The following is a 27,745-nucleotide window of genomic DNA, read 5'->3' as shown; positions in this document are numbered from 1 at the left end:
TATGGACCTATGGCCCAGACATCAAGAGAAAAGATAGTGTTCTGCGATTAACTATGTTTAGTAACATTGGGCAAAGATACCCAATGATTCCTCCTTGGCTCTTGAGCTTGCCAAGTGTGTCTGGTTCAAATTGCCAGAAACTTGGGACCACATCATGGGGAGAAAGTTAAGATCAGTGACTGAAGGTAGCCATGTGCATTCAAAGCAATTTACAGGTATAAGAGCACCTGGGATTCTTCCAATTTTATGACTTGCTACCTTTAGTACAACATGAAAGTTATTTGTGGTATTTTACGAACAAAGACAGTTTCTGTTCTTTAAACAAACTGATGCTTACAACTTAATTTATATTGTTGAATATTTACCAATTTTAAGAAAAAGGTATGAAACTGAGACGTTCTCATGTGGAAAACATATAAGAAACTTCATCACTATTCCAGGTGGTCTGTAAGCAGAGGTCTACATGTATATTACAACTTTACTCTGTGTGTACTCTACACATTCACCAAATTATACAATTAGGATCAAGTAATTTCTGGTGCTGCCATTTTTTGACAGTTGCCTATTTCCAAGAAGAGGACTATGGTCTTTGTTTCTTTGTTTTGTTCATTTATTTTATTAGTTACTATCATCATCATCATCATTATTATAATCATTATTATTATTTTACATTTATTTATTTGTTAATTTTATGTCTCCTATGCTGACACACACCCCCATTCTCTCTTCACAAAGCCTTTTTCCTTCTCTGAGCCAGTTACGGGCCCCTGGTTTATCCTACTACCCTGGCACCTCACTCTGTTCAGGGTTAGACCATCTTCTCCCCTAAGGCCAGTTGGGGAGGGGTTTCAAGTCAAGAGCTTGCAGATAGCTCTGCTCCACATGTTGGGGGACGCACATGGAGACCAAGCTTTACGTTTGCTATAAATGTGCAGTAGGTCATGGTACAGCTTCTGTAGGCTTTTTAGATGGTAATTCAGCTTTTGGTAGCTCCTAGTGGTCCTGTGTAGTTGATTCTGTAGCTCTTCCTATGGAGTTCCTATCTCCTTTAGGGTGTGGAATCCTTCCCCCATTTCTTCCGTACAAGTCCCTGATTGATCCATAAAATCCAATGATTGGCTATGGCTCTTCAATCCTATTCCAGTCAGCTGCTGGATGGAGCCTCTCAGAGAGCACTTATGATAGGCTCCTGTCTGGATATTCCATGTAGGAGCTGGTTTCCTTTAGGCAAAGAGAGCTTTGAGCTGGGAAGTGGAGTGGAGATCTATGATTGCAAGGAGTGGTGTAGTCTAGAAGCCAGGAGAGGCAATTTGAACAGACGGTAGGTTTACTTCACTGCTATAGCAACTAGGACTCTGCTTCATTGATTCTAGTCTTAGGGAAGAAAAAAATAAGATCCTGCATATAGGTTCCACTTTTGAGCCAAGATTCTGGAGCCATGGCAGTTTGGGAATCTTTTAGGGAAGTGCACTCTCAACCAATGATTCTCAGCCTCCCTAATCCTGTAACACTAATATTTTTCTCATGGCTTTGTGAATCTTAACCATTACTTCTTTTTGCTTCTCTTCATACTTCAAATTTTGCTCCTGATGTGATTATAAAGAAAAATGGATAGAATATCTGATATGGAAAATATATTTGACCCTGTAATGATTATGACCCACAAGTTGAGAATCACTGGTCTAAATTGCTAATTTTAAACAAAAATGTTTTTCAAGTACTTTCTACAATGTACATTGACCATTACTTTTTTTATTTTCAATAAAAAAATGATTTTATTGTTAACATTGATGGAAGCTTACTAACCTTGGATTTTTATGAAAATTGGCTTAGCATCCCAGATGAAGGAACTCTGGCTGGAAAAATTAATTCCATTCAAAGGTAATGATACAGTAAACACTTGGGGGGACTACACCAATATATAAGCAATGCTTTTGTAAGGTACATAGGCTTGTGTTTACAGGATTATAAGCTGGAATGATGTTCTATGCCAAGAGGTTTCCTTAGCTCAGACATGTATTGTCACTTTTTAAACATTCCCATTTCTCAAGCTAGCGTGTTGAACCATGTCTATAATCTTACCTGGGAGCCTTCTCCTTAAAAATGTCATGATTTAGAAGACAGTCTATGTAACACCTCGTGTTCAGGTCAGTTTAGAGTATTGGTTTAGTTCCTGTGTGAGACAAATTAAAAGAAGTAGGTGTGTATAATACCTGTGGGTTACTTGCATCCTAGAATTGTTACCATGGTATTGTGAATATTTCACATGGTTAATATATGTTATTGATTAGAACAGGAATCTCTTACTGAATTCTTCTTTCTCAACTATAACTACCTAGAGAAGTCTAGATCAGGTATAGCTTTGACTTTTTTGAATCATTTTTCTGTGTGATACTCCATAGAATGATTTCATACTTAACCAGAGCTTTGAGCTCCCATTGCAACCCAGGAGCCCTGCATCTCTGTCTTGCTGTAGCGAAGCTTTTATAATTGCATTTTGCAGGGTCACTAGTGTGCTTTCTGCTCCTTATGTTCTGGAGTGTCACAAAAGTGTTACATGGATTCATACTACATTAGATATTAAATGTGTCTCCACTCCATGATGGTTGGAAAGATGGTTTGCTGTTTAATAACACTGAATGTTTTCATACACAGAACACACATGGTCTTCAAAAATCTTCATTCATTCTAATACCAGGGCATTGAGTAGAGTCATGAGTCTGATTTTGCTCCTTATGTTCTAGATTGTTAAAAGGGTGTGTCGTCGATTCATAATACATTAGATATTAAATGTGTCCCCATGGTGGCAAGAAGGATGGTTTGCTGTTTGATAACACTGGATGTTTTCACACACAGAACATACATGGTTTGCAACAATATTCATTCATTCTGTTACCAGGGATCCTGACATGTTCCTCTGGCTTCTGTAGATAGCAATCATACATCTAGTACACTGAAATTCGTAAATAATTTGAAAAATGTTTTTTCCATAATTCTGTACAGAAAAGTGATTTACAGAAAATATTTTATGTAATACTCTAGCTATATATTCTTACTTCTTTTGAATTCTGATTATACTATGAGTTGGTCTACAAAACATTTACCCTATTTGTTCTTTGTAGTTAGATTTTTAACTTACATTATTTTCAAGATGGTCTAACCTAAAATTCTCCTTTTTCTGTGTTTAGCCTTTTGCAACAGATCCCAGAACCAAACTTTATACTATTAAAACATCTCATATGTGTATTAGTAATAATAAAAGATTCTTCCATGAATAATTTAGACAGTTACAGGTTATCTCTGCGCATAGCTCCACATGTACTGTGGGGTCAGACTTCGAGAGATTCATTATTTGGGAGTGATGTCTTAAGAAAGGTAAGGGGATCTGAAATTTGCCTTTGGGAACAAAAGTCTAATTATTATTCAGTAATTGGGAATACTTTACAAAGACGATTTCTCTAACAGGAAACCTTAGGATTGCATTCTTATGGAGTGGAGTAGAATATGTATTGATCTATTTCAGGAAGATTTGGGAAGGGAAATTTTTAATGTAGTTTAAAGTAAGTTAATCATTTCTTTCTACTGTTCTTCTTTCTTCTTAGATATTGATTTAGATATTGATGTTTTAGCCAACAATAATCTGTACATGTAATGGTAATCCAAGAAGACGAGAGTGAAATTTTAAAAGATCCGGATTACCTATGTTTTGTTTGTTTTTTTCCATTGTAGCCCTATTTTTGGAGTATAGAATAGTTGTGTTTCACAGTGGTGAGACCATGATATTACTAAATATTCACATCATGTGAATTGCTGGTCATATTAAAGCACATTGCATATATGTGTGTGTGTGCGTGCGTGTGTGTTTGTGTACATATATATGTGTGTGTGAGTGTGTGTATGAGTGTGAGTTTGTACATATACGTTTAAGTGTACTTGTACATGTGCATGTATTTGTATATGTATATACATATGTAATGATGAATAATTGGTATATATTATTTTGTATGCTTTCCATTATTTTAACACTAACCTATTTCAGGTACAGTTTTATGATCCTCAGGTATACTGTAGCTGTTAATTTTATTATAAACACATATACATCAATATTCTTCACTAAGTTATTTACTTTATATCCTGATTGCAGTCCCTTCCTCCAAGTCCCATCTTTACAACCTGTTTTTCCCTCCATTCTTCTTTACCTCAGTAGTGTAGACCTTCCATTGACACCAACCCACTCTCATACATCAATTCACAACAGGAATAAGTGAATCACCTTCCACTGAAGCCATACAAAGCAGCCCAGATAAAAGAAAGCAATCCAGTTGTAGACAACAGAGTCAGAGCTAGCCTGCATATGAACTGGTAGGGGACATACCTGAAGATCAAGCTGCGTATCTGCTACATATATATAGGGGCCCTAGATCCTGCTGCTGGAGCATATGATGGGGGAGGTCCTGCAGATTCAAAGCTGAAGGATCACAATGACTAATGGCTACAGCAAGATACCAGGATATAGAAGGAGAGGCATCTGCAGGAGGTTCCAGTATTGAGAATATAGTAAAATACAGAGAGCTTAAACCAGACTTATTTCATTATACATTTGCAAGAAAATCTGTTTGGACAAGAGGGTATAATGTGTGACCACTTATGGCACAACACATCTCACACACTGTATTTTTAATTTATTTTTTAAATTTTAGTTTGATTTTTTTTAAATTAAATTTTATTTAATTTTAATTTTTGAAATTTAGTGGGGGGGGGGTTGTTTCCAAGGGATATATGGAAGGATTGAAAAATGAAATGAGAGTTACTTGGTAGCATGATTAGAAATTTCAGAGAATCAATAAAGGACACATATTTTGAAAAGGATAAAAGATAAAGAAAATGTAAATATGACAGAAAGCAAGGTACATGTTAACTAGTAGCTCCCAGGTATTAGGTCCACAGGAAAGAAGATATCATGATGTTACTCACAATGGAGGATGATAGCCCAAGGGATAGCTTGAATAAGATTCTTGCTCAGGACTGTACTTGACTTGGACTAGAAACGTAGCTTTTTTAGTTAATTTCTAATTACCAAGGTACTGGAAACCTAAAATCCAAGACTATATCAAACTGCATGTTTAGTCCAAATGAAACAATAAAATGTATTTTTCACTCTTAATAACTATTAAAGATTCTTCCTTTATGGACAGTTCTTTTCAAATATATTCTTTTGTATGGTCAGGTATGAAAACAAAGAAGCAAAACTATCCTGTACAATCCGCATATAAAATAAGACTATCCTGTGCAGGACTGCTCAAAAATAAACTTAGGTGCATGCTGAGAAGAAACATATGTGATGAATAGAGTTTGCTTAACCTAAGTCATCATCTCAGAAGAAAAGTAACTTACCAGTGTTGTTCAATTTAGGAAGTGTCATAATTTTCTACAGTTGCTGTGACAAAACACTGATGAAAAGCAACTAAAGGAAGACAGGTTACACTCCACAATATACTTGCAGTTACCAGTTAAATACTGAGAAATGTCAGAGCTAAAAATAAAACAGAGAGGCAAGAATTGAAGCAGAAGCCTAGTAGGAGCACTGCCTCCTGCCTCTCATATCTTTCTTTTTCTGACTAGTAACTCAAGGGTGGCACCATCTTGGAGATCTGGGCCCTACAAATTCCAAGGTTAATCAGGACAATATCCCTTAGACTTCACTACACAATAAGTCCATCTGATGGAGGCATTTTCTCAATTAAGACTCCCTCTTCTCACCAACTTCTTCTCTCAGTCACATTTCTACTGCCTTAATAAAACATCAGGATTTAAAAGACCAACTGAAGAGTGCACATGGGGGAACCATGGCTCCAGCTGGATATGTAGCAGAGGATTGTCTTATTTGGCATCACTAGGAGGGGAGCTGCTTAGTTCTGAGGGGCTTGATAGCCTAGGGTAGGGGAATGCTAAGTTGTTGAGGCAGGAGTGTGTGGTCAAGTGAGAGAAAACTGCAATAGAGGCAGGGGAGGAGATATAGGATTTGTGGAAGGGATCTGTGAAGGGGGATAGCGTTTGAAATGTAAATGAATGAAATAAACAATAAAAAATCAAACAACATGACCAGGGAAACTTATTGAAGTAGATGGTTATTTGGGACCTACAAATGCTGAGCGAGTATAGCACTTCAGTGTGATGACAGAGGAGCACAACTGTAGAAAAGAAGAAAAAACACAGGAAGCTGAGACCTGATGGTTCTTATCTTGGGAAGCAAAAATGTAGCACAGAAAGTGCATTGAAAATGGGCACCTACCTTTTGTAACTACAAATTCTAAGCAGTGGCATACTTCACCAGGCAGACCAAGGCACCAGAAAATTGTCAACGAGAGGGTATTACGATGCCTGGAACTAGAGAGGCATCCCATTCAAAACATCACAATAAACAGCTACCCCCACACACACAAAAAAAATTAACACACCAGTCATTAATTTGGTTCACTCACAGTTTTTTGCAGCATATCAGTTCTGAAATGTTGCTTTGGTTAAGTAGTTCTTCTGTTCTTTGCAATAGGCATGAAATTTTAACAAGTTGTGTAAAGATGCAAAAGACTTACAGTCTTCATTTCAGAGATTTCATTTCATGGGTTCCTATCTGTAATTTTCCTCCTAGTATTTCTTTTCATTTTTAAATTTATTTTGTAAACTGTGTGAAATGACAATCTTGTTTTTGCCTTGTGGTGTTACAGATGTCTCTTATACAAATCATGATTGACAACTATCATCGAATATTTGGAAATGATGATATATTTAGTAAACACATTGACAAAAGGTCTGAAGACTTAAAGACATACAAAGAATCAATAAATTATTCTGGAAAATCTCCTATTGTGACAAAAGCCATAGCTTGGCCACAACTGGAAAACCAATGATATTGATGAAAAATTTAATATTTCATATGCTGCACTGCAGGAAGAAGGTCCTACAGGTAAGACAAGATTTATTTATTCATCAAATGAATGGAATCATTTGATCAAATCATTCCATGATGTCATAAATTTGTGTATATGAGAGAAGCTTTGGGACACAAAATGATTATTAGAGTATGGGAAAAGTTTTTAAACATCACTTTAATTAAATTATACTTAAATATATGCATCTATACATATATTCATATATATGTACACATACATTCACATATATATATATACTCATATACTGAAATACATCTGGATACATTCAGGTATGTATGACACATTATTTAGGGAATCCACCAATATTGTCTGCTATATTTTCCCCCCTTTCTTCCCATGGTCCTTAAGTTAGAGAATTTCTTGCATATGAATTTATTATTTTTGATAAGATCATTTAGAAACAATTATTTGATTTAAAAATTGATTAGACATTCTGCAAGATTAAGCCCTGCACCACTGTGAAACATGCTTTGGTTTCCTAGCACGAAAATACTAATGTTTGTTTAATTTCCTATGAGAAACAATATTTTTCAAAATTTTATCATTGGTAAAAATATTAATTTGCACAGGATTCACTACAAAACCTATGAGAAGTATGATAAAGAGGTTAAACACACCTGATTATCAGGTAGTAGCACACAAATTCAAATACACTTTTAACTGAAGTAATTAAGAAAATATACCCAAATATTACCCTTATCTTAAGTGATGTGAATCTATCATCTGAGAATATTTGTCTGATGATGACATTTTATGTTTCGTTTAGCAGGACAAAACAGGACAACTACCACATATAAGTGGTAGTGGATGATTTAAGAAAGTCTAAGGTCATTGTATTTTAATGTTCCCTTTTACCTCCCATTTAATCATATCAGAAGAATTATTCCAAGATACTATGTTAGCTTTATATTTCACCGTATTAGTTACAAATAGTTTTCACTCATTGTACTTACTTTATGCTGCATATTTCATATTGTTTGCTATTGTAACAAATGTTATTATATTGGGTTATTGTTTACACTCCAATGTGCCTTGTTCATGGTCCTACACAGTCTTTGGAAAATTTTTCAGTCTCTGCCTCTACAGCCCAGTTATAGTATTAGTTTTCCCATCTCAGTTACCAATGTGTGGCCAGAAGCTAATGACACTGAATAATACCTGAGAATTCTGCATAGAATCCCGTGCCATAGAAAGTTATAAATAAAATTCCATTAACAATCAAAATTAATCATCACACATGATGAACTTAGAGGTGTATCATGGTTTTAGAATATACAAAATGACCTGAAAAGATAATCCAGTGTCTAAAGCAATTGAGATTTAGACTTTGCAACATGAATTTGGGTCATCAAAACATACATTAAAAAACAAACAAGGGCTGGAGAGATGGCTCAGTGGTTAAGAGCCCCGACTGCTCTTTCAGAGGTCCTGAGTTCAATTCCCAGCAAGCACAGGTGGCTCACAACTATCTGTAAAAAGATCTGATGCCCTCTTCTGGTGTATCTGAAGACAGCTACAGTGTACTTATATATAATAAATGAATAAATCTTTAAAAAACAAAAAAACAAACAAAACTAGGTATTGGAGCACAATCATCTCTAAACGAGAAGTTTCTACCTGAATGGAGGTGGCAGTCAGAGACAGTAATTAACAGAAGCTTATTGGACAGATATTCCTGACATATTGTTCAGTAATGATCAAAAGAGACTCCCCCCCAAAAATTAAAAGAGACAGAAAGACCAATACTGGAGGCTCCTCATATCTTAATAAGCTCAAAGTTCTAATTAAGCTCTAAATATATATCACCAGTGATGTGATCTGCACGTGTTTTACACACACACACACACACACACACACACACACACACGCATGCATGCATGCATTACATACACTGAGAAATGCACAGAAGCATACAGCATTTTTTTTATATATCTCTTCATCACCTGAGGCCTCAACATGAAATATTCTTTATTCATGGTTTGTCTATCTCAAAAGTGTCTGTAATACAAATCTGAGAAATGGAAATCTTAGAGAAAACCTCCAGTAAAGAAATTGATAATTTCCATATTTACTGTTCTTAGTCCTTCCTGAACTCCCATTACTGTAAGTTCACAATGTTTTCATTTATTACTAGTATTATTTTAAATTTTTATCAAAAGTTGAATTATAGCACTGTAACCTGACTTTTCTCCCTTAGGTCTATCACAGTCACTGCACTTTCATACTCATTTCAATATTGTTTTGTACATGTTTATATATATATACATATATATATTTATATCTTTAAAAATGTGAATATTACTTGAGTTCATTTTATTCTGTTTGTGAATATGGTTTCCATGATATACAGTGTGTATTAGACAATCCATATGCAGTTCATTTCTGGAAAAATTAATATTCTATCAGTCATAATTAGCTGCCTATAACTTTTGACAAGTGAAATTTTGATCACTGCCTTAACACTGCATTGACATTGCTATTATTGTGATTTTGCACCAATTTTTATGAGAGGCAATTTCAAAACAGACTTTCAAGTATGCTGGGTCTTACAGTATTTGTAACCCTTCTTCTACAATGGTCCCTGAGCTACAGAGCATTTAGCTCTAATGTACATGTACTCACTGGTGATGGATTTTTTGTAATGCAATTATCTCTTCATTGTGTCCAAGTTTTTGTTTTCTGTAATGGTCTCCATTTTCTATACAAAGAGGCTTCTTTGACGTAGGATGATGTCCCCAGTTGTTGATACATATAAGACTAATATTTAAATGCTGTAAGGAACGTCACTAATTTATTAAATTAGTGTCATCAACTTTAAAGTTTATGACCAAACTAGCTACATAAATCGGACTAGATTTCTAGCTCTGGCCATGATTTCAATCTTGGTGAGAGAAATTCTACCAATTGTTAAAGTATTTTCTGCGGTGTTCTGGCCATGATTTCAATCCTGGTGAGAGAAATTCTACCAATTGTTAAAGTATTTTCTGTGGCGTTCAGGCCATGATTTCAATCCTGGTGAGAGAAATTCTACCAGTTGTTAAAGTATTTTCTGTGGCTTTCCCCCAAAATATGGATGCATCAGGTAGCACTCGGATTTCTCTCAAGGTTGGGGGCTTGAGTGCCAGTTGCCAAATAAATCTTACAAGGAATCTCAGCAATCTACCTGGATATGTCTTAGAAGCCCCTAGGTTTAAGTCAAAGTTCTAAGGTAGATAAAACAGTAGGCAAGTTGACACGTTACGGAAGCAATTGATAGTTGTACCCACCTGTAATACCTATAAAGTACGATGATAACCACTGTGGCAAGATAGCAGAATAGGTTCAATAAGTAACAGCTCAGTTCAAAACAACTGTTCTTTGATTAGACTTAAATGTATTTTCTTTACCATAGAATTGAACATGGTTCTGGGTCTTTCATTTGGTTTCTCAGAAAAAAATGTTATTCCTAAGTATGCTTTTAAAGTTCAACATTTAGTATCTTGTTATTTCTCTTTAGGATCATCCGTGCAGGTCCTTTGACTTGTCCAAGTCACACATTTTCACTCCTCTCTGACAAGATAAATTCATTTTCCTAAAATAATATGATATAAATGTTATATAAATATACAATTCCTTCTTTTTGGTTACTTTAGTTTTCTTCTTTCCACATCTGCAATTAGCCTTAATTGACAATAGTCTAAAACATTAAAAGTTGAAATTTCTAGCAATAAGAATGCTTACCATATTGAGTTAATTGAAGAATATTTAGCAGTGAGCGCCTTATGTCTGCAAGGATGATAATGATTCTATCACCTAGAATATCCTTATAGTGTGTGCTGCCCCTCATCAAGTTATTTATGAAATATTATGGTACCAATGGCTTCCTTTGCTGATTTTTGGTCATACTCAATCTACTCTTGTTTCATACAGCCTATGTAAACAATTAAGATAATATTAAAACTGCATGTGACCAAGGGGCCATATATTAGAAATGAAGAATTCAAAGTATGTCTTTTTGAAAATTGTATGATAGTAAACATAAGTGAGCCTAAATATTCCATAAGAATAATCAGATATCTTGTAAATTCTTTCAAAAGTAGCAACATACAAAATTAACACACAAAGTGAGTACTCCTTCTTTGTAAAAATCACAAACTTACTGAAAAGTAAATCAATGAAAACCTGTCATTAACAGTAACTTTTTTTTTAAATACCAAATATTTATTTTAAATTACTGTAAAACAATATTTAAGACCATGGATTAACATGGATGGAACAACAATCCTTGGCTCACATGAAGTACAAACTCCAATGTATTTTTAAATCACAAAATTCTATCAATATACCTTCTTTTTTTTTTGCATACAAACCTTTACTGGAATACATATATATATATATATGTTTAAATATAACAAAAACATATATCACACATATTACATTTATGCTTCTATCTACAATTCTTCCTATAACAAAAAACATTTGTTCAGAAAAGACAAAATTTCAGAGTGATTATCCTATATTTCATGAATTTTTAAGTGGAGTGCCATCACATTTTTTTTTTAACCTGGCACCATTTTTTTTTTAAATTAGCTTCTCAATCATCATCTGGAAAGAAAACATTCTGAGCAACATCATTAAAAACAGCTCTGATAAAGCACGGTCCCTACTACGTATCATAAAGCAGGTACAAGCTATTTTACATCCACAGAGGTATGATACAATACTGTCCTACATCTATAATACTAGAGGATACAATTTAAAAGGCATTATTTGAGACTTGATTCTACTTTTCCAGCAGAGGGCCCAAAGGATGGTGTGACACAGCTTTGTAAAGAAACATAATCTAGACAGGATGTCCTTTCACTAGTGGCACAGTTCTAAGGATTCATTCCCTCCATGAATGTCAGCTAAAACCGTTATTAAAAAAATGAAATATGCCTAGAACAAAACCGTATAACCACCAGATTCACATGAAGATGACCTAGTGGAGACAAGCTGGACCTCACCTTACCAACAAGCTATCAAATCTGTTATGTTTAAACAGTGAGACCTCCAAGGAAGGAGATGCCAAGTAGTGCTTCAAAGCTTTGGAACACAATCAAACACAGCATCCTTTTCAACAGAAGCAGAAGCTCATCTGAATATGCTCAAGGATGCTGACATCAACATTTAATCATCTCCTCACTCATCCAGGAAGAAGGGGAGATCAGTTACTACTGTACTTTATTGTGTTCAACCAAATCACCATGTCACAAAAATAGCGAGCTGCCATAATAAAAAATAAGGCTCCTCTATCCAGCACCAGATAGCATCATTTTACTTTCAAGCCTAGAAATTGCACACTTGTATATAAACCAACCGAAGATGAGGATTGAGAGTTCATCTTGATGGATTTTTCCTTTGATGAATATGAAGTGTCCTTCCTTATCTTTTTTGATGACTTTTAATTGAAAATTGATTTTATTTGATATTAGAATGGCTACTCCAGCTTGCTTCTTCTGACCATTTGCTTGGAAAGTTGTTTTCCAGCCTTTTACTCTGAGGTAGTGTCTGTCTTTGTCTCTGAGGTGTGTTTCCTGTAGGCAGCAGAATGCAGGGTCCTCATTGCGTATCCAGTTTGTTAATCTATGTCTTTTTATTGGGGAGTTGAGGCCATTGATGTTGAGGGGTATTAAGGAATAGTGATTATTGCTTCCTGTTATATTCATATTTGGATGTGAGGTTATGTTTGTGTGCTTTTCTTCTCTTTGTTTTGTTGCCAAGACGATTAGTTTCTTGCTTCTTCTAGGGTATAGCTTGCCTCCTTATGTTGGGCTTTACCCTTTATTATCCTTTGTAGTGCTGGATTTGTAGAAAGATATTGTGTAAATTTGGTTTTGTCATGGAATATCTTGGTTTCTCCATCTATGTTAATTGAGAGTTTTGCAGGATACAGTAATCTGGGCTGGCATTTGTGTTCTCTTAGGGTCTGTATGACATCTGTCCAGGATCTTCTGGCCTTCATAGTTTCTGGCGAAAAGTCTGGTGTGATTCTGATAGGTCTGCCTTTATATGTTACTTGACCTTTTTCCCTTACTGCTTTTAATATTCTTTCTTTATTTTGTGCGTTTGGTGTTTTGACTATTATGTGAGGGGAGGTGTTTCTTTTCTGGTCCAATCTATTTGGAGTTCTGTAGGCTTCTTGTATGCCTATGGGTATCTCTTTTTTTAGGTTAGGGAAGTTTTCTTCTATGATTTTGTTGAAGATATTTACTGGTCCTTTGAGCTGGGAGTCTTCACTCTCTTCTATACCTATTATCCTTAGGTTTGATCTTCTCATTGAGTCCTGAATTTCCTGTATGTTTTGGACCAGTAGCTTTTTCTGCTTTACATTATCTTTGACAGTTGAGTCAATGATTTCTATGGAATCTTCTGCTCCCGAGATTCTCTCTTCCATCTCTTGTATTCTGTTGGTGAAGCTTGTATCTACAGCTCCTTGTCTCTTCTTTTGGTTTTCTATATCCAGGGTTGTTTCCATGTGTTCGTTCTTGATTGCTTCTATTTCCATTTTTAATTCCTTCAACTGTTTGATTGTGTTTTCCTGGAATTCTTTCAGGCATTTTTGCGATTCCACTCTGTAGGCTTCTACTTGTTCTCTAAGGGAGTTCTTTATGTCTTTCTTGAAGTCCTCCAGCATCATGATCAAATATGATTTTGAAACTAGATCTTGCTTTTCTGGTGTGTTTGGATATTCCGTGTTTGCTTTGGTGGGAGAATTGGGCTCCGATGATGCCATGTAGTCTTGGTTTCTGTTGCTTGGGTTCCTGCGCTTGCCTCTCGCCATCAGATTATCTCTAGTGTTACTTTGTTCTGCTATTTCTGACCGTGGCTAGACTGTCCTATAAGCCTGTGTGTCAGGAGTGCTGTAGACCTGTTTTCCTGTTTTCTTTCAGCCAGTTATGGGGACAGAGTGGTCTGCTTTCGGGCGTGTAGTTTTTCCTCTCTACAGGTCTTCAGCTGTTCCTGTGGGCCTGTGTCTTGAGTTCACCAGGCAGGTTTCTTGCAGGGGAAAAGTTGGTCCTACCTGTGGTTCCAAGGCTCAAGTTTGCTCGTGGGGTACTGCCTAAGTCCTCTCCGTGGCGGCAGCAACCAGGAAGATCTGCGCCGCTCTTTCCGGGAGCCTCCGTGCACCAGGGTTCCAGATGGCGCTTGGTGTTTTCCTCTGGCGTCCGGATGTGCACAGAGTGCAGTCTCCTCTGGTTTCCCAGGCGTGTCCGCCTCTCCGAAGGCTTAGCTCTCCCTCCCACGGGATTTGGGTGCAGAGAACTGTTTATCCAGTCTGTTTCCTTCAGGTTCCAGCGGTGTCTCAGGCGCAGGGGTCCTGCCGCTCCTGGGCCCTCCCCTACGGGGACCCAGAGGCCTTATACAGTTGCCTCTTGGGCCAGGGATGTGGGCAGGGGTGGGCAGTGTTGGTGGTCTCCTCCGCTCTGCAGCCTCAGGAGTGCCCACCTGATCAGGCGGTGAGGTCTCTCTCCTAACAGTAACTTTTAAAAGTATTAAGTTTCTTGGGAAAATTCTAACCGAGAAATAAAAGGCTTTTATGATTAAAAAAACAAAACCAAAAACAAAAGAAAAAAATGAAAAAAAAATATTCAACCCAAAACAAAACATAATGTCTTATAAATTGAACAGATATCAGATATATGGAAAGATTCCCACATGTTCATGAATCAGTGAGATTTAAACAGTAAAAATTCTAGACCATCCTGTAGTGATTTTTTTAAATTTTTTTCTTCGCAGTCTTCTGCCATGTTCCCTTGACCTCACCCATAAAGCCCCACCAACGTCACTTCCTAAACATTAACTGAAGAAGGCAACACCAATGAACATGGAAAACTAAATGGGACCTGAAACCTAGACAAAGAAATATAGGCAATTGCATGGCAAACATGAGTATGCGATTTTATCTAAAACAACTGTATTTTTTGAATGCAGGAGAAAGATGAAACCTGTTTTCTGACCCAAACTGATAGTCTGTATATTATTGGTATGAGACAGTTAATGCTTAGAGTTATTAATGAGCAGTATTTATGGGTCCTTGTTATTTTTTTGTTGACACATACTTTCCCCCTCTTTTTTGAATGACTACAGGGTTATTTATCATTTCTGTCCTCTTGTGTATATGTACGTTATCTTCAGCCTGCTGTTTGCCTTTTGTAGACCAGTATTGATGATGAGAAATGACTTAGTGGTGCTTAAACTATGTAATGTTTCTCCTCTTTTGTTGATATGAATGATGCTTTTGCTCAGTAATAAAGTCTAGGCTAGTATCTGTATTCTTTGAAAACATGGAGAACGTTGATGCGGGCCCACTATATTTTAGAATATCCATTGAAAATTCAGGTATTAGTCTAATGTAGTTAATGTTATGTATGACTTTGTCTTTTTCATTCATAGCTTTTTGTATTTTTATTTCTATGTTCAGTTAGCCTTTGACTATTATGTGTCTACTTGATGTTTTCTACGCTTCTAGTACTTTAACACATATCTCTTTTTGATTTGGTGTGACAAATGCAAAGGATATACAAGGTTAAAGAGAGTTCAGTTTCAAAAATGATTTCCCTTCTTTCTTATATGCAGAGAAACAGAAAGGCTATATATATTTATATACCAAGCCACCAGTATATTCTGATCCAGCACCACCAAGAAAGAAATGCTTATTTGGCAAAAATCTTACAAGCATTTATGTCGACAGAAAGCTGCCTGCTCTAATACTTGTGAGTATCATTCTGGCTTTCTGTAGCACCTTTGTTCTCAGTAAGCTATTTAATCAAACTGAAGAATGTTTAGATAACTGATCTATGAGAGTAAGATCATTTTAAAACAGAAATAATTTCCACTGTAATTTGAATAATGTAATTGAAAGAAAAAGAGAAGAAATGCCATTGCCATGTTTTACACTGACTGCATCAAAGATTCAAACCCACCAGCATGTTGGAGGAAATAATTCTATGGAAGTGCCCCACTAATTACCCAACAGTAAAGTCTTGCAGCGTCTTTATGACTCCACATTTCTCTGGAATCTCCCTTAATATCATTTCCTCTGAAATTACTCAATACTTAAAAATATCTGTAGGCTTTTCCTTTAAATTATCAATGAATTAGATGAACACACTTTTTTATATATATATTAACATCATTTATCCTAGTGGACTATATTTAAATGCCATCTAATATGGCTTAATCCATTTTAAATGAGTTATTAAACTTCTTTGGAAATATATCTTTAGTATCCAACATCTATTTTAGCACTATAGCTGTGATAGGAATTTATGGTGTTTGTGAACAAATTTATCCTGTTAGACACATGAGCATTACTGCCAATTTCTTAGGTATTTTAGAGCAGAATTTTCTGGTAACCTTGTTTGTATTCGTGTAATCAATTTAAAATGGAGTAAACCTATGCATGGTAGTCGTGTTTACAGAGTAAATTATGGAAGAATGATAGAAATATGCTTGGGCTTTTAAATGTGAAAGCATCTGTAGACATAGTTGAAAATAAGAAGTCACAGAATAAGGATATAAAAGTCTCAGAAATATGGTGAAAAAATATTTCTTCAAAACACAAAAGTTAGGATTCATAATAGAGGCCAGGATGAACAGTAAGTAAAATAGTGAGTTGATCTCTGGAAGGGAAATATGCCAATATTTACTTAAGATGCCAGGCTTGAGAAAGATATTGATAGAAGGAAACACAAAGTAATAGAGGACCATTCACCAAAATGCTTTGGGGAACAGAAGTCCAACAAAACCATGATGTGACAAATTGGGGAAAAAAAAATGGATTAGGGAAGAAAATGTATTTGGAAGCTAAAACAGAAAAAAGTTCAATGACTACTTTATTCCTCTCAGTTATAGCTGTGCAGCCAAAACTGTCCTTGCTCAGGATTACAATAAAAGACATATTTGTGCTTCAGGTGTGGATCTCTAATACTACAAGCTTATCCTTATCCCACACAGGATATGTTTTCCATAATTGCAGAGAAAGGACAAGAATCAGATCACATATTCAAAATTCTACCTGAAAATTCACACTGGTGCCTCAGAGAGAGGATTGACAGTGAACAACTCATTGAATGGAATGAAGAATGCGCGCTTGTAATAGCATCTGTCTTGAAGGTAAGGAAGGTTTTCACGTCACCAACATTAAGCATCCCTCTAGAGATGCATATGTGCTTTCTGTCCTTAAGATTACATGATGATGACTGTTTCCTAGAACTATGGACACGTGACCTCTTGATAAGAGGCATGGCAGGTAAAAGTCTGACAAACCCAAAGATTCATCATAAAGACACAGGTGAACAAATTCTGTTGGAAGTTAACATCCTCATATATGAGATGGGCTTTAGTTTGGCATTACAAACATTCCCACTGATTTCACCTCTGAACATACCCTGTGAATTAATAGCTGAACAAGTTATAATGGTGGTAAAAATGTGCTTTATCAAATGCATGTATTAAATAATACTTACCAAAAATATCCTTCACAAATAACAGTTCAAATTGACAAATCCAACACTCACCTACAATAGGCTATCGATGTTGAACATTACCCTCTGTCTTGTATATACAAGAAATCGTTTACCTTCTCAAACAAAAAATAATTCAGCACTTTCACTTTTGCCAGATATTGCCATTCTAATTCCATGTCAAATATTCAAGTATTAGCCTAACCTACTTTTAACTTGTCTAACACACTAACACTCCTAACTTGCCAGGGAGCTGCAGTGACTCTAGAGCAAATATCATTGTTTTATTTTTACTTGGGCCATGATCTGATTTCACCTTTCAGAAGTGTGTGGAGCTATGGCCCAGACATAAATAGTAAAAATAATGCTCTGGGATTAACTATGCTTACTAACATTAGGCAAAGGTACTGAATGACACTTCCTTGGCCTTTGAGCTTGCCAAGTGTGTCTGATTCTCATTGCCAGAAACTTAAAACCTTACTGAAGTTAGCCGTGTGTATTCAAAGCAATTTACAGGTATAAGGGCACCTATGATTCTTCCATTTTTATGGCTTGCTATCCTTAGTACAACATGAAAGTTCATTGTTGTATTTCATGCAAAAGACAGTTTCTGTTCTTCAAACAATCTGATGCTTACAACTAAATTTAAATAGTTGAATATTTACAAATTTTAAGAAAAAGACATGAAACTATGAGATCTTCTCACATGGAAAATAAGTAAGCTTCACCACTATTGCTGCTGGGTCTGTAAGCAAGGTGTACGTGTATACAACAGCTTTACGCTGTGTGAGCCTAAAGTACAGATTCAACAATTATACAGTCAGGATGAGTTAATTTTGGGTGCTGTCATTTTTTGATTGTTGCCTATTCCAAGAAGAGGACTTTGGTTTTGGTTTGATTGTTTTGGTGGATTTTTAAACCATCATCATCGTCATCGTCATCGTCATCATTTTATATTTTTTGTTTGTTCATTTTATGTCTTGTATGCTGCCCCCTACCTATTCTCCCCTCACAGACTCTGTCTCCTTCCCTGAGCTGAATTGGGACCCTTGGGTTGTCCTCCTACCCAGACACATCAACTCTCTTCAGGTTTAGCACATCTTCTCCCCCTAAGACCAGGTGGGGACAGGTTTTCGCAGTCAACAGCTTACAGATAGCCCCTGCTCCACATGTTGGGGGACCCACAAGGAGACTAAGCTTTACATTTGCTAGAAATTGTGCTGTAGGTCATGCTGCAGCTTCTGCAGGATTTTTAGATGTTAATTCGGCCTTTGATAGCTCCCAGTGGTGCTGCTTAGTTGATTCTGTAGCTCTTCCTGTGGATTTCCTATCTCCTCCAGGTCATGGAATCTCTCCCCCATTTCTTCCATACAAGTCCTTGATTGATCCATGAGATCCAATGATTGGCTGTGACTCTACATAGCCTATTTCATTCAGCTGCTGGGTGGAGCCTCTCAGAGGGCAGTTATGATAGGTTCCTGTCTGGATATTCCACATACCATCTGGCGTTTTTCAAGGCAGAGAGAGCTTTGGGCTGGGAAGTGGAGTGCAGATCTATGATTGCAAGTCATGGTGTGGACTAGAAGTCAGGAGAGGCAATTTGAACAGACCATAGGTTTATTTCATTGCTATAGCAACTAGGACACTGCTTCATTAATTCTAGTCTTAGGGAAGAAAACACAAGATCCTGCATATAGGTTCCACATTTGATCCAAGATTCTGGGGAGATAGAAGTTTGGGAGTCTTTTATGTAATATGCTTTCAACCAATGATTCTCAGCCATCCTAATACTGTAACACTAATATATTTCCTTATGGTTTGGTGATTACTAACCATTACATCATTTTGCTGCTTTCTCACAATTAAAATTTTGCTATTGGTAAGAATTATAAAGAAAAATGGAGAGAATATCTGACATGGAAGATATATGATATGTGAACCCCTAATGGATTATGACTCCCAAATTGAAAATCACTGGTCTAAACTGCTAATTTTAAACAAAAATGCTTTTCATGTTCTTTCTAAAATGTACATTGACCATTACTTTTTTATTTTCATTTAAAAAAAGGACTTCATTGCAAACATTGAAGGAAGTTACTTACTTCTGACTTATATGAGAATTGGCTTAGCGTCCCAGATGAAGGAACTCTGGTTGGAAAAAACAAGAGGTTTCCTTAGCACAGACATGTATTGTCACTTTTTAAACATGTTTATTTCTCAAACTAGAGTGTTGAACCATGTCTGTAATCCCACCTGGGTGTCTTCTCCTTTATAACTGTCACAGTTTAGAAGACAGCCTATGCAACACCTTGTGTGCAGGTCAGCCTAGAGTATTGGTTTAGTTCCTGTGTGAAACAAATTAAAAGAAAGAGGTGTGTATAATACCTGTGGATTGTTTGCATCCTAGTATTATTACCATGTTACTGTGAATATACCACATGCTAAATATATGTCATTGATTAGAACATGAAGCTATTACTGAATACTTCTTTCTCAAATATAACTACCTCGAACAGTCTAGGTCAGGTATAGCTTTGACTTCTTTGAATCTTTTTTCTGTGCAATACTCCAGAGAATGATTTTGTGTGTAACAGGAGCATTGAGCTCCACTTGCTACCCAGGCGCCATGCATCTCTGTCTTGCTGTACTGAACCTTTTATAATCGCATTGTGTAGGGTCACTAGAGTGCTTTCTGCTCCTTACGTTCTAGAGTGTCACAAGAATGTTACATGGATTTATACTACATTAGATATTAAATGTGTCTCCACTCCATGGTGCTTGGGAAGATGGATTGATGTTTAATAACACTAGATGTTTTCATACACAGAACACACATGGTCTGCAACAATCCCATTCATTCTAATACCAATATCCGGACACCTTCCTCTGGCTTCTGTAGGTAGCAGTCAAATATCTATTACATAGAAATTCATTCATACTTTTAAAATGTTCCCATGATTTTATACAGTAAAATGCAGAAAATATTTTTTGTAGTACTCTACCTGTATATTATACGTCTTTTGAATTCTGGTTATACTATGAGTTGGTCTACAAAACATTTGCCCTGTTTTCTTCATAGTTTTGTAACTAACATTAGTTTTCAGATGGTCTAAAATAAAATTATCCCTTTTCTTCGTTTAGACTTCTACTGAAGATTCCTCAGGCAAACTTTATCCTTCTAAAGCATCTCATTTGGTATTAGTAATAATAAGAGACTCATCCACGAATAATTTAGACACTAACAGGTTATCTATCCGGATAGCTCCTTATGTTTTGTGGGATCAGACTACAAAGGATGCATGGTTTGGGAGTGATGTATCAAGAAAGGTAAGGAGATCTGACTTTTGCCTTTTGGAACAAAATTCTTATTGTAATGCAGGAAGTAGGAACACTTTGGAAAGATCATTTCTGTAAAAGGAAACCCTAGGATTCCATTCTTCTGGAGTGGCGTGGAATATATATCGATCTGTTTCAGGAAGATTTGGAAAGAAAGATGGTTAATGTAGTTTAAAATAAGTGAATCATTTCGTCTTTCTCTTGTTCTTTCTGAATAGATATTGATTTTGACCAAAAGTATGCTTCACATATAATGATAGTCAAAGAAGACTAGAGTGAAGTTTAATAAAATCCTGATTACCCAGGATTTGCTTGTTTTTTTTTTCATTCCAGCCCTCTTTTTGGAGTATATAATAGTTGTATTTCACAGTAATTAGACTATTATATTATTAAATATTCACATCAAGTGAATTAATGGTCATATAAAAGTACATTTCATATATATATATGTATTTCATATGTGTGTGTGTGTGTGTGTGTGTGTGTGTATGTAGGTGACAAATTCGTGTATATTATTTTGTATACTTTCAATTACTTTACCACTGATGTATTCAAGTGCAGTTTTAAGTTCCTCAGGTCTCAAGGACCTCCACATCAAACCAGATACACACAAACTAATAGAAGAAAAAGTGGGGAAGCATCTCGAACACATGGGCACTGGAGAAAATTTCCTGAACAAAACACCAATGACTTATGCTCTAAGATCCAGAATCGACAAATGGGATCTCATAAAACTGCAAAGCTTCTGTAAGGCAAAGGACACTGTGGTTAGGACAAAATGGCAACAACAGATTGGGAAAAGAACTTTGCCAATCCTACAACAGATAGAGGGCTTATATCCAAAATATACAAAGAACTCAAGAAGTTAGACCGCAGGGAGACAAATAACCCTATTAAAAAATGGGGTTCAGAACTAAACAAAGAATTCACAGCTGAGGAATGCCAAATGGCTGAGAAACACCTAAAGAAATGTTCAACATTTTTACTCCTAAGGGAAATGCAAATCAAAACAACCCTGAGATTTCACCTCACACCAGTGAGAACGGCTAAGATCAAAAACTCAGGTGACAGCAAATGGTGGGTGAGGATGTGGAGAAAGAGGAACACTCCTCCATTGTTGGTGGGATTGCAGACTGGTACAACTATTCTGGAAATCAGTCTGGAGGTTGCTCAGAAAATTGGACATTGAACTACCTGAGGACCCAGCTATATCTCTCTTGGGCATATACCCAAAAGATGCCCCAACACATGCTCCACTATGTTCATAGCAGCCTTATTTATAATAGCCAGAAGCTGGAAAGAACCCAGATGCCCTTCAACAGAGGAATGGATACAGAAAATGTGGTACATCTACACAATGGAATATTACTCACCTATCAAAAACAATGACTTTATGAAATTCATAGGCAAATGGAGGGAACTGGAAAATATCATCCTGTGTGAGATAACCCAATCACAGAAAAACACACATGGTATGCACTCATTGATAAGTGGCTATTAGCCCAAATGCTTGAATTACCCTAGATACACAGAACACATGAAACTCAAGATGGATGATCAAAATGTGAATGCTTCACTCCTTCTTTAAAAGGGGAGCAAGAATATCCTTGGCAGGGCATAGGGAGGCAAATTTTAAAAGAGGCAGAAGGAACACCCATTCAGAGCCTGCCCCACATGTGGCCCATACGTATACAGCCACCCAATTACACAAGATGGATGGAGCAAAGAAGTGCAGTCAAGCAGGAACTGGATGTAGCTCTCTACTGAGAGACACAGCCAGAATACAGCAAATACATATTCGAATGCTAGCAGCAAATCACTGAACTGAGAAGGGGACTCCCATTGAAGGAATCAGAGAAAGGACTGGAAGAGCTTGAAAGGGCTCGAGACCCCTTATGAACAACAATGCCAACCAACCAGAGCTTCCCAGGACTAAGCCACTACCTAAAGACTATAGATGGACTGACCATGGGCTCCAACCTCATAGGTAGCAATGAATAGCCTAGTAAGGGCACCAGTGGTAGGGGAAGCCCTTGGTCCTGCTAAGACTGAACTCCCAGTGATTGTGACTGTTGGGGGTAGGACCGTAATGGAGGGAGGGTGGGGAGGGGAACACCTATATAGAAGGGGAGGGGGAGGGGATAGGGGGATGTTGGCCCAGAAACCGGGAAAGGGAATAACTATCAAAACGTAAATAAGAAATACTCAGGTTAATAAAGAAAAAAATATTTATTCACTAATTTATTTACTCTATATCCTGATTACAGTCCCTTCCTCCAAGTCTCATCTTCACGACCCCTTCTCCACTCCATTTTCCTTCATCTTAGTAGTGTAGAATCTCCATAAACAACTCACTCTCATACATCAATTCACAACAGGAATAAGTGCATCTCCTCCCACTGAAGCTAGACAAAGCAGCCCAGCTAAAAGAAAGCAATCAAGTGGTAGACAACAGAGTCAGAGCTAGACCGCACACTAATACTTAGGGTACATACCTAAGATCAAGCTGCACATCTGCTACATATATGTAGGGGGCCTACATCCTGCTGCTGGAGCATATGAAGGGGGAGGTCCTGCAGATTCAAGGGTGAAGGATCACAATGATTTAAAGGCTACAGCAAGATACCAGGATATAGAAGGATATGGGAGGCTCCGGTATTGATGGTGTAGCAAAATCCAGAGGGCTTGAATCAGGCCAGTGACTTATTTCAATGTACATTTGCAAGTAAACCTTTTTGGACAAAAGGGTATAATTTGTGACATAGTATAGCACACCACATCTCACAGACTGCATTTTTTAAAAGGATTGTAAATTTTTGTTTGATTTTTAATTTAACTTTAAAACTTTATTTAATTTTAATTTTTGAAGTTTTGCGAGGGGGGATTGTTATCAAGAGATAGTTGGAAGGGTTGAAAAATAAAATGAGAGTTACTTGTGAGCATGATGATAAATTTAAAGAGATTCAAAAACACATATATTTTGAAAAGGATAAAAGGCAACAAAAAAGTAAAAAATGAAAGAAAGCAGGGTACATTTTAACTAGTAGTTTCCAGGGATTAAGTCCACAGGAAGGACGAATTAGTGATGTCACACACATGAATAGTATTCTCACCCAGGACTCAACTTGGCTTGGCCTTTTATAGGACTTTTACCTTTTATAGGTAATTTCTTATTACCAAGCTCCCGGAAACCTAAAATTCAAGCCTGAATCAAAGCGCATGTCCAAATGAAGCAACAAAATTCATTTTTCACTCTTAATAACTATTAATGATTCTTCTCTTATGGGCAGTTCTTTTTTTTTTTTTTATTAACTTGAGTATTTCTTATTTACATTTCAAGTGTTATTCCCTTTCCCAGTTTACGGGCCAACATCCCCCTAACCCCTCTCCCTTCCCTTCTTTATGGGTGTTCCCCTCTCCATCCTCCCCCCATTGCCGCCCTCCCCCCAACAATCATGTTCACTGGGGGTTCAGTCTTAGCAGGACCCAGGGCTTCCCCTTCCACTGGTGATCTTACTAGGATATTCAATGCTACCTATGAGTTCAGAGTCCAGGGTCAGTCCATGTATAGTCTTTAGGTCGTGGCTTAGTCCCTGGAAGCTCTGGTTGCTTGGCATTGTTGTTCATATGGGGTCTTGAGCCCCTTCAAGCTTTCCAGTTCTTTCTCTGATTCCTTCAACGAGGGTCCTGTTCTCAGTTCAGTGGTTTGCTGCTGGCATTCGCCTCTGTATTTGCTGTATTCTGGCTGTGTCTCTCAGGAGGGCAGTTCTTTTCAAATATATTCTTTAGTATGGTCAAGCAAGAAAACAAACAAGCAAAACTATTCTGCAATCTGCATATAAAATATGACTATCTTGTGCAGGACTGCTCAAACATAAACTTAGCTGCATGCTGGTAAGAAATATGTGATGAGTAGAGTTGACTTAACCTAAGCCATAATCTCAGAAGAAAAGTAACTTATCAGTGTTGCTCAATTTAGGAAGTGTTATAATTTTCTATGATTGATATGACAAAACACTGATAAAAAGCAACTTATGGAAGACAGGTTGCACTCCATGATATACTTGGAGTTACCAGTTAACTCCTGAGAAATATCAGGGCCTAAACTGAAGCAGGGCAGGAACCTGGATTCAAGAACTGAAGTACAAGCTGAGTAGGAGTTCTGCCTCTTGCCTTGTACCTCATCCCTTTCATTTTCTGACTAATAGCTCAAGGGTGGCACCATCCTGGAGATGTGGGACCTACAAATTCCAAGGTTAATCAGGACAATATCCTTTAGACTTCTCTGTACATTAGGTCAATCTGATGGAGGCATTTTCTCCATTAAACTCCCTTTTCTCACCAACTTCTTTTCTCAGGCACATTTGTTTTGCTTTAATAAAACACCAGGATCTAAAACACTAAACAAAGATTGCACATGGGGGAACCTGTGGCTCCAGCTGAATATGTAGCAGAGGATGACCTTATTTGGCATCACTAGGAGGGAAGCTGCTTAGTCTTAAGGAAGCTTGATGACCCAGGGTTAGGGAATGCTAGGCTGTTGAGGTCAGAGTGTATAGGTGAGGGAGGGAGCAGTGTAATAGAGGCAGGGAGGGGAGATACAGGGTTTATGGAGGTGAACTATGAAGGGGGATAACGTTTGAAATATAAATAAATAAAATAATAAAAAAGAAAACAATATGACCAGGGAAACTCATTCAAGTAAGTGGTTCTTTGGGACTTAGAAATGCTGATAGAGTATAGCACTTCAATGTCATGACAGAGGAGCATGTCTGCAGAAAGGGAAAAAAAACAAACAGCAAGCTGAAACCTGATGTCTCTTATCTTGGGAAGCAAAAATGTAGCAGAGAAAGTACATTGAAAATGGGCACCTGTATTTTGTAATTCCAAATTATAGGCAATGGTATACTTCTATCAGGAGGGCCAAGGGACTTAAGCCACCAGAAAGTCGTCACAAAGAGGGTATTGCCATGCCTGGAACTAGAATGGCATCCCATTCAAAACTTCCCAACAGAAACCCCCAACCCTCCTACCCCCTAAAAATGTCAATGAACGACAGTCATTAATTAAATTAACTCACAGTGTTTGGCAGCACATCAGGTTTGAAAAGTTGCTTTGGTTTAGTAGTTCTTCTATTCTTTGCAGTATGCCTTAAATTTTGACAAGTTTTGGTAAAATGCAGAGAACTTAGAGTCTCCATTTCAGAAACTTCATATCATGCATTCCTGTCTGTGGCAACTGTTATTTTCCTCATAGTTTTGGATTTCATTTTAAATTTCAATTTTGTAAACCATGTGAAATGACAATCTTGTTTTGCCTTGTGTTGTTACAGATGTCCATTATACAAATCATGATCGACAACTATCATCAAATATTTGGAAATTATAATATATTTTATAAACGTATTGACAGAAGATCTGAGGATTTAAAGACTTGTGCAGATTCAATAAACTCTTCTGGCAAATCACCTATTATGAAAGAATTCCTAGCTGGCCACAACAAGAAGACATGCGATAATGGTGAAAAATTAAAAATTTCATCCATTGCTCTGCAGGAGGAAGGTCCTACAGTTGAGCCAAGATTTAGTCATCAAATGAATGGAAGGATGACATCATTCACTTATTTCATAAATTTGTAATATGAGAGCAGTTTTGGGCACAAAATGATATTAGAGTATGGAAAAACTTTTTAACCAACACTTTAATTAAATTATACTTAAATTTATGCATATGTATATACAAACCAATATATATGTATATATAATTTATATGTATACACACAAACAGACACACACACACAAATACTTAGGTACTATATATACCACAGACTCTTTATTCAGCCTCTGTAAGAATCCCACAATATTGCCGTTCTTCCTATGGTCTTTAAGTCGTAGAGGATTCATGCACATGAAATTATTATTTTTGATAAGATCATTTAGAAACAATGTTTTAATTTATACATCCATTAGAGATTCTGCATGTTTAAGTCCTGTACCACTGTCAACATGCTTTTTGATTTTAATGCAAAAATAATGTCTGTTTAATTTCCTATGAGAGACAATCTTGCCAAATGCTTAGCATTAGCATAAATATTAAATTGCACAGGATCCACTACAAAACCTACATGAAGAAAAAGATTTACTTATATATAGTAAGTAATATCCCAGAGGATACAATGTTAGGAAGGAGGGGATGTGGATTTGCCTCAGTGCTGGAGCACTTGTCTAGTGAGCAGGAAGCCCTGGGTTCCCTCATCACCTCAGGGTGTGGGGTGGGTGGGGAATGGGAGGGGTGAGAAGAAGAAAAAAAAAACTGTAAAGCAATTTGGAATCAATGCTCATGAAAGGCTCTGCCCAGTACCCAGAGTCTCCTCAGTCTGAATGACCCTTGACCTTCATGTCATTTCCAGGGAGCAGGGACCCACTTCTGTAATGTGGGTACACGAGGCTTCATCTGAACGCCATGTTCCTAACTGGATCTGTGTGGCTCTGTTCACTTATCTGTGATCCCTTCCAACTCTACAGTGCTGTTTTCCCATTAAGGGTCAACTGCAGCTGAATTTAAATTTCAGGTTGGCTCAGATCATCCTCTCTAGCTGTGTGATCTTCCCAACCCGCCATCTATTCCACAGAGACAGCCCCTCTCTGTAGGGGAGCTGTGCCCATCAAAGGGAGAAGCCGGTATGTGAGGCTGGGTTGGATGTGTGTTATCTCTTTCCAGTCGAGCATGGTATAATTGCAGTTTTCTGAGGGTCATCACTGCCTGAAGTGGCCTAAAGATGTCTTTTGTAATTTATTTCCTTGTTTAGCATCAAGAGGACCTGATGCCCCCAGAAGCCTGGATTGCTGGATATGCATGTTTCTGTGATGTACACATATACTCACACATTTATAAAACTACTGGTATATGTTGTGCCCTTGGTTTTATTCTCTGTGTATTTGAACTTTATAATAAAAATACTTTTCACTGTGTA

General features: G+C 37.0%; 1 pseudogene across 1 annotated transcript; it reads left to right on the top strand.

Moving 5' to 3' along the window:
- The first annotated feature begins 1,768 nt into the window (after positions 1–1,768).
- Positions 1,769–27,745, top strand: RGD1562465 (similar to GTPase activating protein testicular GAP1; annotated as a pseudogene). The gene is made up of 7 exons (XR_015623535.1): positions 1,769–1,881; positions 3,189–3,375; positions 6,726–6,964; positions 15,549–15,685; positions 16,929–17,087; positions 20,579–20,764; positions 26,106–27,745. The product of XR_015623535.1 is annotated as a similar to GTPase activating protein testicular GAP1 (transcript).

The sequence above is a fragment of the Rattus norvegicus genome, chromosome 6, assembly GCF_021556685.1.
Source record: "Rattus norvegicus strain SHRSP/BbbUtx chromosome 6, alternate assembly SHRSP_T2T, whole genome shotgun sequence".
Classification (NCBI taxonomy): domain Eukaryota; kingdom Metazoa; phylum Chordata; class Mammalia; order Rodentia; family Muridae; genus Rattus; species Rattus norvegicus.
Note: the sequence above shows the minus strand (reverse complement) of the source record. Positions and strands in the feature narration are given on the sequence as shown.